General features: G+C 44.6%; 2 long non-coding RNA genes across 4 annotated transcripts in view; one reads left to right on the forward strand and one right to left on the reverse strand.

Moving 5' to 3' along the window:
• The window catches only part of LOC142068385 (uncharacterized), a 15,700-nt gene extending 9,071 nt beyond the window's left edge, over positions 1-6,629 (forward strand). Inside the window, exon 3 of the long non-coding RNA XR_012667560.1 lies at positions 5,503-6,629. This is a non-coding gene — a long non-coding RNA (uncharacterized LOC142068385). The remainder of the gene's footprint in view (positions 1-5,502) is intronic.
• LOC125634571 (uncharacterized) overlaps positions 1,472-19,344 on the reverse strand; it is a 28,088-nt gene continuing 10,215 nt past the window's right edge. For 2 of the 3 annotated variants that reach the window (XR_012667558.1, XR_007355962.2), the window contains exons 2-6: positions 18,118-19,185; positions 13,219-13,310; positions 10,477-10,622; positions 5,416-5,520; positions 1,472-2,925 (exon numbers count right to left, since the gene is read on the reverse strand). This is a non-coding gene — a long non-coding RNA (uncharacterized LOC125634571). The remainder of the gene's footprint in view (positions 2,926-5,415; positions 5,521-10,476; positions 10,623-13,218; positions 13,311-18,117; positions 19,186-19,344) is intronic. The other variant, XR_012667559.1, reaches the window with a different exon arrangement.

Genomic DNA, 19,344 nt, shown 5'->3' on the forward strand with positions numbered 1-19,344 from the left:
CCCAGGGCATGAAGGACAGAGGCCATAACAGGGACCCGAAGCAGTGCCGCGTGAAACTGAAGGAGCTGAGGCAAGCCTACCAGAAAACCAGAGAGGCGAACAGCCGCTCTGGGTCAGAGCCCCAAACATGCCGCTTCTATGATGAGCTGCATGCCATTTTAGGGGGTTCAGCCACCACTACCCCAGCCGTGTTGTTTGACTCCTTCAATGGAGATGGAGGCAATACGGAAGTAGGTTTTGGGGACGAAGAAGATGATGAGGAGGAGGAGGTTGTAGATAGCTCACAGCAAGCAAGCGGAGAAACCAGTTTTCCCGACAGCCAGGAACTGTTTCTCACCCTAGACCTGGAGCCAGTACCCCCCGAACCCACCCAAGGCTGCCTCCTGGACCCAGCAGGCGGAGAAGGGACCTCTGGTGAGTGTACCTTTTAAAATGCTATACATGGTTTAAAAGCAAGCATGTGAAAGGATTACTTTGCCCTGGCATTTGCGGTTCTCCTAGATGTAGTCCTAAAGCCTTTGCAAAAGGTTTCTGGGGAGGGCAGCCTTATTTCGTCCTTCATGGTAGGACACTTTACCACTCCAGGCCAGTAACACGTACTCGGGAATCACTGTAGAACAAAGCATTGCAGTGTATGTTTGCTGGCATTCAACCAAAATCCGTTCACGCGGTGGGAGGAGGCAAAATGCGACCTTGTAACGAAAGCACATGTGCTATGTATGTAATGTTAACAGCAAGGTTTACCCTGAAAGAGTGTAGCGACTGTTTTATAAAATGTGTCTTTTTAAATACCGCTGTCCCTTTTTTTTCTCCACCAGCTGCATGTGTTTCAATGATCACAGGATCTTCTCCTTCCCAGAGGCTAGTGAAGCTTAGAAAGAAAAAAAAACGCACTCGCGATGAAATGTTCTCCGAGCTCATGCTGTCCTCCCACACTGACAGAGCACAGACGAATGCGTGGAGGCAAATAATGTCAGAGTGCAGGAAAGCACAAAATGACCAGGAGGAGAGGTGGAGGGCTGAAGAGAGTAAGTGGCGGGCTGAAGACAGGGCTGAAGCTCAAATGTGGCGGCAGCGTGATGAGAGGAGGCAGGATTCAATGTTGAGGCTGCTGCAGGACCAAACCAGTATGCTCCAGTGTATGGTTGAGCTGCAGCAAAGGCAGCTGGAGCACAGACTGCCACTGCTGCCCCTCTGTAACCAACCGCCCTCCTCCCCAAGTTCCATAGTCTCCACACCCAGACGCCCAAGAACGCGGTGGGGGGGCCTCCGGCCAACCAGCCACTCCACCACAGAGGATTGCCCAAAAAAAAAGAAGGCTGTCATTCAATAAATTTTAAAGTTGTAAACTTTTAAAGTGCTGTGCTTAAAGTGCTGTGTGGCATTTTCCTTCCCTCCTCCACCACCCCTCCTGGGATACCTTGGTAGTCATCTCCCTATTTGTGTGATGAATGAATAACGAATGCATGACTGTGAAGCAGCAATGACTTTATTGCCTCTGCAAGCAATGATTAAAGGGAGGAGGGGCGGGTGGTTAGCTTACAGGGAAGTAGAGTGAACCAAGGGGCGGGGGGGGGTTCATCAAGGAGAAACAAACAGAACTTTCACACCATAGCCTGGCCAGTCATGAAACTGGTTTTCAAAGCTTCTCTGATGCGTACCGCGCCCTCCTGTGCTCTTCTAACCGCCCTGGTGTCTGGCTGCGTGTAACCAGCAGCCAGGCGATTTGCCTCAACCTCCCACCCCGCCATAAACGTCTCCCCCTTACTCTCACAGATATTGTGGAGCACACAGCAAGCAGTAATAACAGTGGGAATATTGGTTTCGCTGAGGTCTAAGCGAGTCAGTAAACTGCGCCAGCGCGCCTTTAAACGTCCAAATGCACATTCTACCACCATTCTGCACTTGCTCAGCCTGTAGTTGAACAGCTCCTGACTACTGTCCAGGCTGCCTATGTACGGCTTCATGAGCCATGGCATTAAGGGGTAGGCTGGGTCCCCAAGGATACATATGGGCATTTCAACATCCCCAACAGTTATTTTCTGGTCTGGGAATAAAGTCCCTTCCTGCAGCTTTTGAAACAGACCAGAGTTCCTGAAGATGCGAGCATCATGGACCTTTCCCGGCCATCCCACGTTGATGTTGGTGAAACGTCCCTTGTGATCCACCAGAGCTTGCAGCACTATCGAAAAGTACCCCTTGCGGTTTATGTACTCGGCGGCTTGGTGCTCCGGTGCCAAGATAGGGATATGGGTTCCGTCTATAGCCCCACCACAGTTAGGGAATCCCATTGCAGCAAAGCCATCCACTATGACCTGCACATTTCCCAGGGTCACTACCCTTGATATCAGCAGATCTTTGATTGTGTGGGCTACTTGCATCACAGCAGCCCCCACAGTAGATTTGCCCACTCCAAATTGATTCCCAACTGACCGGTAGCTGTCTGGCGTTGCAAGCTTCCACAGGGCTATCGCCACTCACTTCTCAACTGTGAGGGCTGCTCTCATCTTGGTATTCATGCGCTTCAGGGCAGGGGAAAGCAAGTCACAAAGTTCCATGAAAGTGCCCCTACGCATGCGAAAGTTTCGCAGCCACTGGGAATCGTCCCAGACCTGCAACACTATGGGGTCCCACCAGTCTGTGCTTGTTTCCCGAGCCCAGAATCGGCATTCCACAGCATGAACCTGCCCCATTAGCACCATGATGCATGCATTGTCAGGGCCCATGCTTTCAGAGAAATCTGTGTCCATGTCCTGATCACTCACGGGACCGCGCTGACGTCGCCTCCTCGCCCGGTATCGCGTTGCCATGTTCTGGTGCTGCATATACTGCTGGATAATGCGTGTGGTGGTTAATGTGCTCCTAATTGCCAAAGTGAGCTGAGCGGGCTCCATGCTTGCCATGGTATGGCGTCTGCACAGGTAACTGAGGAAAAAAGGCACGAAATGATTGTCTGCCCTTGCTTTCATGGGGGGGGGGAGGGAGGGAACGGGGGCCTGACGATATGTACCCAGAACCACCCGCGACAATGTTTTAGCCCCATCAGGCATTGGGATCTCAACCCAGAATTCCAATGGGCAGCGGAGACTGCGGGAACTGTGGGATAGCTACCCACAGTGCAACACTCCGGAAGTTGACGCTTGCCTCGGTACTGTGGAAGCACTCCGCCGAGTTAATGCACTTAATGCACTTAGAGCATTTTCCGTGGGGACACACACACTCGAATATATAAAACCGATTTCTAAAAAACCGACTTCGATAAATTCGACCTAATTTCATAGTGTAGACATACCCTAAGCCCCATTGCTCAAATGTTCATGCATGGTCTGGGTACTGTGAGCCTCATTTTCAACCCTATAGTGCAGAAAAGGCAGATATGTTCAATAAATGTCTCCATTCTGTATTTGGGGGGAAAAAACAGATGGTGTAGTCTCATCATATGGGCATGAGAGCACTCTTTCCATTCCACTAGTACCTCTAGATGATGTTAAACAGAAGTTACAGAAGTTGTCATGGGATAAGAGGGAAGATCCTTTCATGGATTGAGAACTGGTTAAAAGACAGGGAATAAAGGGTAGGATTAAATGGTAAATTTTCAGAATGGAGAGGGCTAACGTGGTGTTCCCCAAGGATCAATCTTAGGACCTGCGCACCATAGAGGCTGCCACACCATAAAATGACAGGGAAAAAAAGAAGGACAAAAGAAGGGGCCTGGAGGGGAAGTCTGTAGTCACTTCCTGGGAGATGGGAGGTGTCTGGCAAGAAGACAAAGAAAGGAGTAATCTATGTTTACTCCCTGGGAAGAGAGAGTTTGGGTTGTTAAACCCAGAGAAGGGGGCCAGAGAATAGAGCAGGGGAATAGGAAGGAGTCCAGGGAAATAGCAGCAGGGTCTGTGAGCAAGCAGAACACAGTTCCTAGACAAAGTCCCTGGACTGGAACCCAGAGTAGTGGGTGCGCCCGGGTTCTCCTATCAGTTGCTTGGGATGTGGCATAGAACCTGGCCTTGGTGCAGAAGACTGTCTGGAACTGCATGTGGACAGCTGACCCAGTGGGACTTTGATACCCCAGAAAGAGAGGACTGTACAGTGACGTGGCTGGAGGTCTGAGGAGAAACGTGGTGTGAGCAACCACCAGTAGGGGGTATCAGACTTGAATGGAGCTACTCCCCACACATGGTCACAAGGAGACGCCACAGTGGTGACTGGACCCCATTACACATCCTTTTCAGAAAGCAAAGGTTGAGATCTCTTTGGAAACCTTCCAATAAACTTCACCCTTGCTAGAGGGAGGGAGTCATAGAAACTGCAAGTTTCAGAGTAGCAGCCATGTCAGTCTGTATCCGCAAAAAGAAAAGGAGTACTTGTGGCACCTTAGAGACTAACAAATTTAGATTCTAAGATGCCACAAGTACTCCTTTTCTTTTTATAGAAACTGCAAGAAAGTGAGTGGTGGAGCGAAGATGGCTTTTAGGACACGGCAGCATCAGAGTAGAAAGGGAAGCTGGTTGTCGAAAAGAGTGAGAGGTGCAGGCGTTAGGGCTGCAGAATGGGCTGGGCATGGTGAGAAGGCTAAGGAAGCAGCTCAGAGAATCCATGAGAAATATCAGAGAAGATCATGGGAGTAGTTGGGAAGGGATTGGGGGAGCATCCCAGCTCTCCAGGGAATATCCAGCGTCAGAGAAGTCTCTGAATTTAAAACCAGAGCACAAGCCACAGAGTTCTGGTCTAACTTGAAGGTAAGGCCCTGTGTGGGCACAGCTCTGAGGGTTAATAAAGATAGATCCCAAAGGACCACTTTGCCTTCCCCTGTTCCTTAAATGTTCCTCTGTTTATATATACTATTCTACCCAGCAACATCCCAGAGAGGGAAATGCCATAGAAGTGCTGAAAGAGAGAAATGGAGCAGCTGAAAATAAATAAGAGGGAAAAGGAATTCAAACAATGTACACTCCACCCTCATTGTCATGTCATCTTTCAGAGCCCAGCTGAAAGGGAGCCCTTATTTATTATTTGGGGACATCAAATAACATAGTGGATGTTTCTGAATCCCAAGTCTGGCCTCCAGACTACTAACCTCCCCACCTTTGTGAGACATATGTATGTCAGTTCCTTAGGAGGAGAGTAGGGGTGGACAGTGATGAATTAATCCTTTCTGATGCCCTAAGACAAGAATGCTGTCCTTTCATCCCACCCCTCCTAAAATTAGAAAGTAAAAAAATTGCCCCTCTTTTCCCTTCGCTATGGCCTCTGTCGGGCGGAAGCATTGAATTCAACAAACCAGCAAAATGGCAAAATGGCAAGAACAAATGAATTGGACACAGTGTCCAAGTGATCAGAATACAACCGATGTGTCATTGTGAAATATATGTCCAAGTCTCATAAAAATTCAAAGAGAAAAATGTTTTTAAAAGTCACCTGTATACCCCTGCTCCAGTTTATTTTGACCACTGGATTCTAGCAAAATAAACCTGTGCCACCATTTTTTTTCTTTTGTCCCCGCAGACATGTTTCTTCTAACACCTGGAAAAGAAAGAGTGATGTAATTCAAAACCTTTCTGAGAAGTAGGAATATCCAATGGCATCATTGCTCTTTACATGCGCCAATGAGTCTTTGATGGCTGCTGAGTCTGATCCGTGAGTGACAGTCCCGTCCTGCAGGTAGGGCACACCCACAAACTAGCAATGCTCCATGTGACACCCTGGCACCCCAATATTCACCACTGTCATGTAATTAGGATATGTTTTGTAGAAAGTATGTTGTGTGAGGTATCATAGAATCATAGAATATCAGGGTTGGAAGGGACTAAGGAGGTCATCTAGTCCAACCCCCTGCTCAAAGCAGGACCAATCCCCAATTTTTGTCCCAGATCCCTAAATGGCCCCCCTAAGGATTGAACTCACAATCCTGGGTTTAGCAGGCCAATACTCAAACCACTGAGCTATCCCTCCCCCCTTTCTAAAAGTCTTGATCTGCTAGACATTAATATCTCGTTGGACTGTGTGTTATCATCATATGTGAAGTGATGAAGTTTGGTTATGTATGTGTTACTGAAACATGTTGTGAGGTTGAAAACACCCACAAGCAGCCTTTCAGGTACAACAGTAAAAAGGCCAAACAATGTTAATTGCTTAATGAGGAAATGCACACAAGCACAAGGATTACCCCAGGAACTGTATACAATAGTATACTGGATACAATACTCAGAGATAGCACTACACAATGGGAATTGTTTGACCCAGGTCACAGAAAAAGAGCTTTCCAGCAAGTGGGAAGAAGATTTAAAAGGGGGACAATGACATCATGAGGATACCTCTCTTTCCCTGCAAAAACACACCTGGAAACACCTGAGGGGCAAGGACTGAACTGTGGGAAGTGATGGTCCCAGGGTAGAAGGATCTTTAGCCTGTGTATGAAAACCTGGGAAAGCCAAGGCAGCTTGTGCCTTAAGAGTCTGCCAGCCTGTTTATCACTCAAGGTGTGAATTGCTAATTTATATCTTACCTCTCTAGTGTGTTAAGCTCAGTTTGCGGTTTTTGTTTATTTACTAAGATAATCTGCTTTGATCTGTTTCCTATCACTTAAAATCTATCTTTTGTAATTAATAAACTTGTTTTTGTTTTCTCTAAAACCAGTTTGTGGAATTCATAACTGGGAGGCATAAAGCTGTGCATATCTTCCTCCACATTGAGAGAGAGGGCGGATTTCATGAGCTTACGCTGTATAGTTCTCTGTGCAGCGCAAGATGACACAATTTGGGGTTTACACTCCAGACAGGTGTGCACTTGGGTGCTGGGCAACTCTCTAGCTGAAGCCTTCCCATGTGGTGCTGATTTCAGTGTCTGTGTCTTTCTGCAGCTGGGTGTGTCCCTACCTGTGTGTATGCTACAGGAGGCTTGAGGGCCTGGCTCAGCAAGACAGTGTAAGGGAGCCCAGGCTGGTGGAACAGGCAGGCTCACTGGTACCTCAGTACGTCAGGTGGCACCCGTGGGGGGGGGGGGGGCGGGGAGGTAATCTGTCACACTCTGAATCCAAACAGCAGATTCTTTCCTCCTCTGACGCCGGACATAACAAAGCTTGATCTAGTCCACCATACAATGCCTCAGTCCATCTACAAGTCTGCTCCTCTGGTTGGAGGAGTATTCTGCACTCCTTTCCCAATCACCCACAGAGATTCCAAAGGATGCTAAATCATCTTTGCAAACATCCTGAAATCTGCACAGCAGTCTGCCTCTCTTTCTAGACCCTTCACGAGCTTCAGAGTACAGCACACTTTTTGGGATCCTGTAGTCCAGCATTCGATTGACATGTTCAAGCCACCTTTTCTTCCCATGAACGTTCCCATGAATGACATACCAGCACAATTTAACACTTCCACATTTGTCACCCTGTCTTGCCATATTATTCAAAGAATTTTATGCAAGCATCTGATATGAAAAGTATTTAGTCTTTTGGTATGTTTGGCATAAGTCATCCATGTTTCTGAGCCATATAGAAGAGTGGATAAAACACTTCTCATAAATATGGATTTTCACTTTAGTTGACAATTTGTTATTGTTCCAGGCTCTGTCTTGCAAAAGACCAAAGTTCCTGGTTGCTTTGCCAATTCTACTAGTAAGCTCAGCATCAAGAGCTATATCGCTGGTAACAGTAGAGCTAAGGTAGCAAAATTAGTCGACAACATCTAGATGAATACCATATAAGGTGATATCTGGAACTGGTTCTGAAGAGTCTTGGTGCATGATAATAGACTTCTTCAAGCATATTGCTAGCCCAAATATTTTGCATGAATCAGAGAACTTGGTAATAAGATGTTGTAGGGCATCAACACTAAGAGCCACAAGGGCTACATCATCTGCAAACAAGAGGTCCCTCATGATGATCTCCTTCACCTTCGTCTTAGCTCTGAACCTTCCAATGTTAAGCAAAACTCCAGCATGTCTAGTGCTAAAATAGACACCATTTCGAACATCACAGAACGCATATTTAAGCAGGAATGAGAAATAAATATTAAACAATGTAGAAGACAGTCCACAACCCTGCTTCACTCCATTCTTGATGTTAAATGAGTCAGACTCTTGGTTTTCATACATTACAGTTGCCTTCATGCTATCGTGTAAGCATTTCACAAGCCTCTTCAGAACAATGTAAAGCCCTGACTGACGAACCACGTCAAAGGCTTTTGTTAAATCTATAAAAGCCATCTACAGTGGAATACGCTTCTCTCTGCACTTTTCCTGCAATTGTCTTACAGAGAAGACCATGTCTATGGTGGACTTTCCCGAGCAGAAGCCACACTGACTCTTGGGATATATTCTCTCAGCTAAAGTTTGAAGTCTAGCTAAAGATTTTTCCCACTATGTGAAGAAGAGATATACCTCTGTGGTTATTACAATAATTTCTGTCTCCTTTGTTTTAATAGAGTAGGATGAAACAAGCATCCTTAAAATCTTGCAGAACAGTTTTTTCCTTCCAACAGAGTAGCAACACTTCATGCAGTCTTTGCACATTTGTAGATTTCAGCAGGTAAACAGTCAGTCCTAAAGCTTTGTTGTTGGGAATCTTTTTGATGCTTTGTTCAAGTTCCTCCAGTGTAGGTTTGGCGTCCAGCGAAGTCATAACTTCAAACCCAGGCAATTTGTCTAACACTCAGTCTACTACAGGCTCCCTTGAGTATATCATTCCATAGTGCTCAATCCACCTCTCCAGTTGCTTCCCTTTATCAGTTATAATATTGCCATCCAGATCTTTCAGTGGAGCTGTTTTGTTCTTTATCAGCCCAATGGCTGTTCTAATGCCCTCACACAACCGTCTACTGTCACCTGCATCAGCCGCCTGTTGCATGCTGTCATAGAGACACAACCAAAATTCTTGAGCACACCTCCTGGAAGCTATTTGAACAAACAAACAAACAAACTATAGACTTTGATTTCTTGATCAGAAAGCATGTGCATCTCATTGCTCAAAGAAGGATCAGAAAACTCTAAAAATATTGATTCATCAAGGTAAGAATCTATAGATGGGACCACTGTTAGAATAGGCCAGTTAGCCACAATTAACCCATAACCTCCAAATGTTCGAAGATGGTTGTCTCTAAAAAGCAACACCTGAATATAAAGTACTTCTGTCTTGTTTTACCTGTTTGCCTCGCTCATTACACTTTAATTGTCCTTAATGTTGACAATATAAACAGAAATCCATTCATTAGTGCAACCATCTGTTAAATTGTTTCTCTCAAGGCAGAATTTATTATTCAGTTTCTCAGCCCAAAATGAATTTCTCTTGAAAAGTTTCCCCCACACATAAAAATTAAACTTGTATGTAGATATATGTTGTAAGTGAATACTAGTGCGTATGAAAAGCACAGTAATGAGACTTCTGAAGGCTGAAGTTACTGTTGGCTGAACCAGAGAAGTAACAATGTAATCTTCCACCTGCTGTCCTAACAATAGGTCTCAACCTCATTCTGACCAGATGGTATTTCATTCTCCAAACAAATTCAGTTCTTGGCCTTTCAGGTTCCACTGCCAAAGCGGTTGTGATGCCAAAAGTCATCGGGTGGGTGTTTTTAAATGCGGACTTGTTTTCTAGGACTTGATCTGAAGCCACCAATTAATTTCACGTAGCCCACCTAACAGCCACAATTATGGCAACTAGCTTCTTGGGTTGTATTCAAACCAGTGATCTCGGAGTGAAAAACCCTGAAATCCAGTATCAATTCCTTGCGTCATCCAAGAAACTAACATTACATTTTCATATGGATGTGGACATCATACAAATATTATGTTGTTATTTTTCATTTGTTGCATATTATGTGTTTATATGGTCCCTAGCACAATGGGGTTATGATCTTTGGTTGGCATTCCAGGTGCTGCCACAATACAAATAAATAATAAATAAAATAATAATAATTAATAATGAGACAAGGTGGGTGAGGTAGTATCTTCTATTTGACCAACTTCTGTTGTTGAAAGACGAGTTTTCGAGCTACACAGAGTTCTTCTTCCGTTATCACCTTGTCTCTTTAATATCTTGGGACTGACATGGCTACAACCACACTGAATACAATAATAAAATAATAATAATAATAACAATCATACTAATAATAATGATCACTTGTCTGCTCCTGCTACTTTCCCCACAGTTACTCCTTCTCTTATCTCCTGATTTAGTGACAATGGAACATGGATGCCAATACAAACATCTTAAAGTTTAACAAGAATAAAAAAGAATATTTACTGTCCTGCTCAAATGCAGCTGTCTTCATCTTTTTCAGTTTCTCTGGATGGTACTGATATTACTTTTGTTTATCCTAGCTAAAACCTGAGCATATTTTACCCCATATGCTGTATTAAATCTTAAACAAACAACACTGACAGATTTCCTCTCTCTTTTTGGCTATCTCAGGACTTGCTCGGGCACGTTTCAGGCTACATACAAAGACGCTGATTCATCCCAATTTGTCCTTCACTGCTTACTACCAATTTTTGATGTACACTTTATGCAGTTCTCCTTTAGGTAGGGTCAGAATTGTGTCCTGTGTCGCTGCAGCTGAGGCCTGGTACAAGGGTTGTCCATTAAAACTTTACATCTGAAGGGATTCTGGTAACACAGAAGCTTTTATCTGAAACATAAGAAGATACCAGGATTACTGAAGACTGCTGAGGCAGTGAAGGTTGAGTTTTAAATGTTCCTGCTGCCCCACTACCCCTAAGTCTACCACTGTCTTTTATATCAACATTGAACCCAGTAGTTTGGACAACTTGTTGTCACTCATGGAGCCCAATACATGCTCAGGAAAATCTAAGAATATCCCTAGCTCACAGTGTACTGGAATTAGTGCTCTGCTCTGAACTCCTACCTGAAGAGAGACTAAAAGCGTAACGCTCTGCCCCTTCCATTCTGATGTGTGGCAAATGCTCTAGGATTGATATGATGCCACTTGCATGGTCTCTTGTAGGCTGGCTGACAGGAAATGCATTCCCAACTCCCATTTTACAGCTGCCTGGTGAGGACTTGGTTGCAGTTTGAGAAACAGGGCTAAAATGAGTTTGAGCTGGGTTGTTCAGTAAGGTAGCTGCTACAGTGTAGATGGGACTTCAGCACTAGAGTTCAAACCATATTAGTCAAAGCCATATTGAAAAATGGTTCTTGCTTGAAAGGCACTAGCACTATTTCAAACCCTAGGGTAAGATTGTGTCTACACAAAGACATTTTATCAAATTGAGTTGTATTGGTTCTACACTCCTAGCATTTGTTGCATATTATCTCACAGTAGATTGAAAGCTATTTTAGGGCACAGACTGTGTCCTCCTGTATGTTGGTACAGCACCTAGCGCAACGAGGTCCCAAACCTCTGGGTGTTAATAGAATACAATTAATAAGTAAAATACTAATAGAAGTATATGGAAACAATCATATGTCCATGGAAATGGCTGGTGGGGGTAGGCTCCATTGTTGGCCATGAGATACTGTCGACAGCCATCCCATCCCATCCCATCCCTTCCTTCAACAGGAGGGCGTCAGATTTATTTTAAGGAGCCCAGGATTAAATCAGTGACTCTCAACCGCTTTCATGAAGTAAATTTACGCTACAACAAAAACAAATTCCTTCCCTATCTACTTCTCTTCCCCAACTGAAATCAACACAAACAAAGGGAGTCTGTGAGAAATCATGGATCAGGTCACCTCCCCTTTTCACACAATCCAAGTTGCAGCCGTTACCCTCCCTCAATGTATGTTCTCCCTTTGAACAGAACTTCCATTCTCCACTGAGCCAGCACAACTTAAAGTAGGAATAGCTAATGAGACATTTAGGTGTGCGCCAGGGGAGAATGGATGTACGGGTCACAACCCAGGCTGATAGCACGTCATCAATAAAAGTGTTGTCATAGAGACAGAATGGCTCAGAGCATTGATATACCTTGCATGGTGGCTCAGAGCCCCCACCTAGATCAGCAGTGGTTGTAAAGAGTAATCCTCTGGTAACTGTTTGGTGGCAGCTGTGAAATGAATTTGGAGAGCTCAGTTCTCAGGGAATCAGCCACTTCCCAAAAGCCACCACCAAAGCCATTGTTACTAATTGGCAATTGTGTTATCAGAGAGAATGTGGATGGCGCTGTAGGCTAACCCACGCCAGCTCCTGCGGGGAGGGGCAGGGGCTCTCCAGCTCAATGTTGAGTCACCCTGATGGGGTAGGGTTGCTCCTGCCAGTTGTACACAGGCAAGGATTTAAATAGATGCTAAGGATATACCTTGCTGCTTCTGCAACAGGCTCCAGGTTACTTTCTCTGTGATTCAATTTTAGTGACTGTTGTGGGATGCCAATTCAAACACCACAGGGCCAAAATCATCCTTGGTGTAAAGGGTGCAACTCTGCCGAGGACAGTTGCTTATTGGAGGGCTGAATTTGGTCCCTCATCTTGTTTGGTCTGTTTGGCTGTCACTGAGCTCATGGCTCTCTAAAACGTGGGTGTGTTTGATCCCAGGCTCTTATCTGCTTTTTGTTTAGTTGTTGTTGGCCTGTTTCTTGATCAAGGTTCATATGTACTCAAATAGCTGGGCAATTCATCCTTCCCACATGAGTTATTGCAAGGAAACTTACCCAGGCCATTTGTTTTGACACCCTGTTTAGTTTGTTCCAAATGCCAAGTCCTGCTCTCTCACATTACACAGAATACCTGTGGATCACTGCATGGTGGGGTCAGCACCCAGACTCTGTGCACAGGTAAAAACACACAGCATTCTCCCCACTTCCCAGTTTTTCCCACAGCATTAAACAACCTCAGACAATGGTAGTAAGCGCACTCAGGGAGGCCCCCCTCCTTAGAAAGGGGCTCTTCTTGGCTGAACAAGGAGGTTGCTCAACCTGTTCCAAGAACCACAATGGAAAATTGCCCTTCTTGTTCTTTTGGGTCAGTTCTAGGACACCCAGACCTCTTTAAGCCTTGTGTCCCTCTTTCCATCTCTCGCATCCTGTTGGGTGATGCTTGGCTACCTACTACCTCACTGGTATTCTGATCCTGTTGTCTGCCCCTGCCACCTCACTAATGACTCCTTCCCCCTTCTCCTCCTGTCCATGTGTGACCCAGGTCCCAGTGAGGGCCAGCTGTGGTCACTCAATTAGGGTGAACTGCAAAGAATGGAGCCATCCCCAAAAAGCTGGTCGCTATTCCAAAACTTAGATTTACCAAGCCAGCATAAAACAGCTTCTTTATTACCTTACTGATTACTCAGAAGTCCAAACAACACAGTTCCCTTAAAGTGATCCAGCCTCAGGACTCCATCCAGGTACCTGTAGTAAGATGAGGCCCTGAAACATAAACCCTTGGTATCAGAGGCCTGGTATGAGACCTAAGGCCTGAGTTAAAGTAATGGTCAAGACTTTGCTAACATAAAGCAAAGTTAAGCTGAGAGCCAGAGGCAGGCCCTGCTCACAGAAGCTGGCAAGGAAAGGGCTGATGTTGCATAAATATATGCTGTTGCACAAACATATATCTAAAGTGTATTGGATATCACAGAGCCATACACAAATAAGAACATTCTTATACCGTCCACATAGATAACAAGGACAGGGGTAAAAGGCTAGTATGATGGATAGAGATGTTTTGTTCGAACCCACATGTACAATGTGAGAGGCGGCACCTTACTGCATAGAAGGGTGGTGCATTGTTACGTAAAGGGGTTGCACCTCAAGATGTCAGGAGTGTTATGTAACTTGTTTGTACCTGTGTATAAGAATACATCCCTAGGGCGGTGTCTCTGTCCAGCCTAGGGGGCAGTGGAAAGTCCTGCCACTGACTGAGCTGTATCCATTGTCAGGGAGCACATAGGGACTAGCAACAAACCGTAGATATATAATCCGGGGAGCTAGAGATTGTGTTTCTCTTCAACAATAAACCAGGCCGACGTGCCTTCGTACCTTACTGGAGTCTGGGGTCATTGGGGGTTCTCTAGGGGTCTGCTGTGCCAGCAATCTGCAAGGCCGGGGCAGCACAGAGAGGGGACACACGCACGCACACAGCCGACTTATATCAACATAGAGCAAGAGCAGAGCACCACACCCGTGGCATCTGACAACAGTGCCCATGTCAAATATGATGATTTCTGAAAATCTTATTTCATCATATAAAATAAAAGGTTCTACCAGTCTCAAAGGATCGGACACATTACCTCCCAGGTTATTGAATATTCCAGATCTTACCCAAATACATGCTATAGCCAATTCTTATTAACTAAACTAAATTTTATTAAAAAACAAAAGAGAAAGTATGGTTAAAAGATCAATGTACATACAGACATGAGTGCAAATTCTTAAGATTCAGATTCATAGCAGAGATGGTGACCTTTGTAGTAGCAAAGAGTTCTTTCAGAAATAGTCCACAGGTTATAGTCCAATGTTTATGTTTCAGGGCAATCCAATTAGAACTGGGATCTCAGTCCTTATGGCTTAGGCTTCACATGCATGAAACCTTAAGCAGATCTAAGATGAAAAGGATCAGGACTGAAGGATCTTTTATACAAGTTCAGGTCCTCTTTGACAAGCTGGAATTCCTCTGGGAACTAAAGGTAATTAGGATGACTTTGAAGGAGGTCCATCACCCATACTTAGCTATATGAATTAACATAAGGCAATTGGCTTGTTCCTCCACCATTCACAGATGCAAAAAGAAAAGGAGTACTTGTGGCACCTTAGAGACTAACCAATTTATTTGAGCATGAGCTTTCGTGAGCTACAACTGAAGTGAGCTGTAGCTCACGAAAGCTCATGCTCAAATAAATTGGTTAGTCTCTAAGGTGCCACAAGTACTCCTTTTCTTTTTGCAAAGACAGACTAACACAGCTGTTACTCTGAAACCATTCACAGATGATTTGCTATACATTTCAAAGAGAGATGAATACAAAGATAGCCCGTGTTTACAATTCATTTAAATGCTAGGATGTTATTTTGATCTCTGAATTATCAGAATACAGCATAGACAGGGACGGTTGATTATATCATTTACCATTACCCATATACACGTGTAAATATGCAAAAACACAAACATTATCTCCCCACAGGTATTTAAGGGTTGAATTTGAGCCATTTATTTTGCAGGATGTTTAACACTTTCTAGCCATGCGTCACACCGTGAATGCCCCAGCCTCTGTCCTGTGTCCCTTTTTCTCCCTACAAAATCCGAGTTGTCTTGCTTTCCCCTGCTCCACTTTCCCTAGCCTTCAAGCTTCCCATTATTCTCTCTCTTCTGCTCTCCTCGTTCTTTGGGGGTAGAGAAATTAACATCACTTTGCTCTTCCATTTCTCCCCCAGCCCTAGGAATGTTTCCCCCTCCATCTCAGCTTTCTTGTAGCAGAAATTTAAAGCTAAGAAGGAGCCACACCAAAAATAATCATCTTCCACTGCAGCTGAAAGGGACAATGGCAAGCATGAAGGGAGCTGAAAACCCCCAAGGAGGCACTATGCCAGGGAAGTCCCTTTGGAGAATGCCAGAGCAAAGAGCCTATGCTGAGGACAGCGGGGACAGGACAGAAAGTCTGAGAAAAACTCTGTCCTTGGAACCCCATGGTAAACGTCAACTCCAACATGTGTCCTCCTCCTTCATGGAGATCTCCCTTCCATTGAGATGAGAACACGACTGTAAGATCTACAACTGTAGGGAGAGCACACTGTTGACACTAAGATCTACCATGTGACTCTAAAGCAGAATTATGCTTAGTGTTTATTAAAAAGGCCTTGAGTCCATTTGAGCTTGTGTTTCTTAAGTCACCCTTGCAGTGCACAAGACAGTGGTGATTATAAGGTGATCTGGTCCCTTCCACACAGACAATACCACAAACTGTTCATTGACCGGGTGAATTTTGGCCCTTAACATTCTATGAGCATTAACTAATTTTCAGTTCCTTGTTTTAGTGACAACCAAACCTGCTTGCTAAGACTGATGTGTTACAGTTTAAAAATAATAAACTCTGTGAATATTTACCACTTCTGGTGCACGGCTGCATTAATTTTGGAGTCCCTTTGGATAGCATTGAGACTACTCCTGCCTGTACAACCTGCCCCCTGGGCACATTTACTTCATTGTTACATCTCCAATAAACAACTCTGTCAGATTTTTCTTAGGACTGCTTGTGGGGCAAAATCCAGATGTGCTCAAAAACATGCTGATTTATCCCAATTCAAACTTCACATCTACTACATCACAGTAGTGCAGTGCAAGCTTGCTGTGGCCATATTTCACCTCTCCCCCCACCCACTAACAGAGGTTTCACCTGGCTTGTTCAAAACACGGGGGTTGAGATTGTAATGCTGGGGAGGAAGGTGGGGGAAATCACACTGCCTCATTGAAGCTGTTGGGAATGATAGCCTGAATGGAAGGTGCCTAAAATGAGGGAATAATTAAGTGCCCCTTTGTTTAGGGAAAGCTAACACAATGGAAAACCACCACCTAATGACTAGAGCACAAGCAAGCCTGGGTAATGGCATTTCCCAGGCATCTGATAAAAAACATAGATGCAGGGGATTTGATTTGATTGCGGGGGTGTGTGACAGGGAGAGCGAGAGAGAGCAGAAACACCACAGAAGCACACACAGGAGGCAGCAAGGAAGCCTGACACACAGCCAGAGAAGCACTTGTAATGTGACTGCGAGAAAGCTACGAGAGAGAGCTTTTGGGAAGAGTGCTGACTGGAAAGAGACATGGAACTGTGAGCAAAGAAACTGTCTCTTGTTTGAGTCCTACTGTGTTCAGGTGAACAAGACTTTGATGCAATCCTGTTTATTTACATAGAATTTACATAAAAACATACCTTAACTCCATTATCATTTTTCTCCTCTTAAAAGATATAACCCACAAGACCCCAAATTTTTGCTAACTACATGGGTCAAAAGGGGTAACAATTTCTTTATACGAACCAAAAGATCCACTTTAGCTTGGTTCTCAGAAACCTTAGTGAAGAGATGGCAAAATTCTTCTTATTGCCTGAAAGCACTGGGCCTGGATCATTTGTAGAGGGGGTCAGTACATACCGTAAAACCATAAGTGGTGCTTTTGCACTACCTTCCTGTACAACGCTATTTTTAATATGCACTAACTCATGATAGACAGAGATTCTGACAGATTTCCCAGCTTCTGATTCCACACCAGCACCCTGGCAACTGTTGGTTACATGAAAACATGATACAAGGACAATATTACAAAAGGACACATTTTAAAAAAAAAACAAACAATACAGTTTAATACGATGGGTTACATCCACCTCACTTCATAGCTGTGCAGTTCATTTCCTCTCCCCGGGTACAGGACTTGACATAGGTAAGCACTGTGTCTCCCTTTGTTGCATGTAGTTCCCTCCACCCTAATGCCTCAGGGTGGAGGGAATTCTATCTTTTTGGGTGTTTGTGGGTCCTACCCGCACCCAATTTTAAAGTGAGAAATGTAATCATGGTTGAATTTACATCAAACCACTTAACATATAGCCAAATGAGATGGGCAGCAACCAAGCAGGATGGTCAGATTTTGATATTCTTACTCATAAGTTCCTTACTTTACTAGTGTCCTGTCAAGGTTCCTTCCCCACTCTGAACTCTAGGGTACAGGTGTGGGGACCTGCATGAAAACCTCCTAAGCTTATTTTTACCAGCTTAGGTTAAAACTTCCCCAAGGTACAAACTATTTTCCTTTTTCCCTTGGACTTTATTGCTCCCACCACCAAGCGTCTAACAGATATATAACCGGGAAAGAGTCCGCTTGGAAACGTCTTTCCCCCCAAAAATCCTCCCAAACCATACACCCCCTTTCCTGGGGAAGGTTTGATAAAAATCCTCACCTGTTTGCATAGGTGAACACAGACCCAAACCCTTGGATCTTAAGAACAATGAAAAAGCAATCAGGTTCTTAAAAGAAGAATTTTAATAGAAGAAAAAGTAAAAGAATCACCTCTGTAAAATCTGGTAAATACCTTACAGGGTAATTAGATTCAAAACATAGAGAATCCCTCTAGGCAAAACCTTAAGTTACAAAAAGACACAAAAACAGGAATATCCATTCCATTCAGCACAGCTATTTTATCAACCATTTAAACAAAACAGAATCTAACGCATATCTAGCTAGATTACTTACTAAGTTCTAAGACTCCATTCCTGTTCTGTTCCCGGCAAATGCATCACACAGACAGAGAGAGCCTTTGTTTCTCCCCCCCTTCAGCTTTTGAAAGTATCTTGTCTCCTCATTGGTCATTTTGGTCAGGTGCCAGCGAGGTTATCCTAGCTTCTTAACCCTTTACAGGTGAAAGGGTTTTTCCTCTGGCCAGGAGGGATTTTAAAGGTGTTCACCCTTCCCTTTATATTTATGACATGTCCCCTTATCAATGAGATCACTTGTGGAGTAAAGGGTTTCTGAATGTGAGTGACATTATCGGAAGCAGGCTCTCAGAGCTTTGGACTAGGCTACAGCTAGTACAAAGAGTCACTTTGAAGAATAAGAACTGTGACAGAGACAACTCTGCGTACCACATGGGAGTGCTCTGTGGAATATAGTTTGAGAATCCCTGCTGCAGGCCACACAATGTCTTTCTACTGATCTCAGTGAGAACAAGATGTAGGAACCACTGAGCGAAATCTATGGCTTTATGCAGTTGGTCGGCCCCCATAATAAGAATGGCCCCTTCTGGCCTTCACATCCATGAAGACTGCACAGAGCAAAAGCGGTATGTGGCCTCCGAGTCACAAGATGGGCTACTATTTGACAGCCCAAAACAGCTTGCAAAATAGTCCAGAAGAAATAATAAAACATAACGAGCTGGGTGGAGCTCCCCTGGGGATCACGGGCAGGACTCAACATGGTAGTGATACGCCTCACACCTAGTTTGCACTGTTGGATTTTCTATGCCCTTTGCTTTTTCCTCCACCTTGAAGTGGTTAACATTTTCTCCAGGATCCTCCCCTTCTCCTTGTAACCAGGGGGCATAGTAAAAGTTGTGGGGAAACATGTTCGGGAAACATGGCTTCCCCTTAGTGCAGCACTGTTAGCTCCATTACGTCACACACTTGCAAGGTGCTGGGCATCAGGATGGGATTGTTCATGACATCATCCATTCACTGACCACACAACCTGATGCCATCAAATGTGGATTTTTTGCATGGTGCCTCCAGCTCCAACATGAGGTGTATGTGGGGTTTCACATCATTTCTGAAAATAAAGCACAGAAATTAATCAAGGTGGGAAGAGGTGGGGCCGTGGCAGAAGGGGTGGATGGGGGCAGGACAGTGCCTGGGGCTGAGTGGAGGTTGAGTACCCCCGAGGAAAATTAGAAGCCGGCTTGGGGGGTCCACAAAAACTTTTAAATCA

This window comes from Caretta caretta, chromosome 3 (assembly GCF_965140235.1).
Source record: "Caretta caretta isolate rCarCar2 chromosome 3, rCarCar1.hap1, whole genome shotgun sequence".
Classification (NCBI taxonomy): Eukaryota; Metazoa; Chordata; order Testudines; family Cheloniidae; genus Caretta; species Caretta caretta.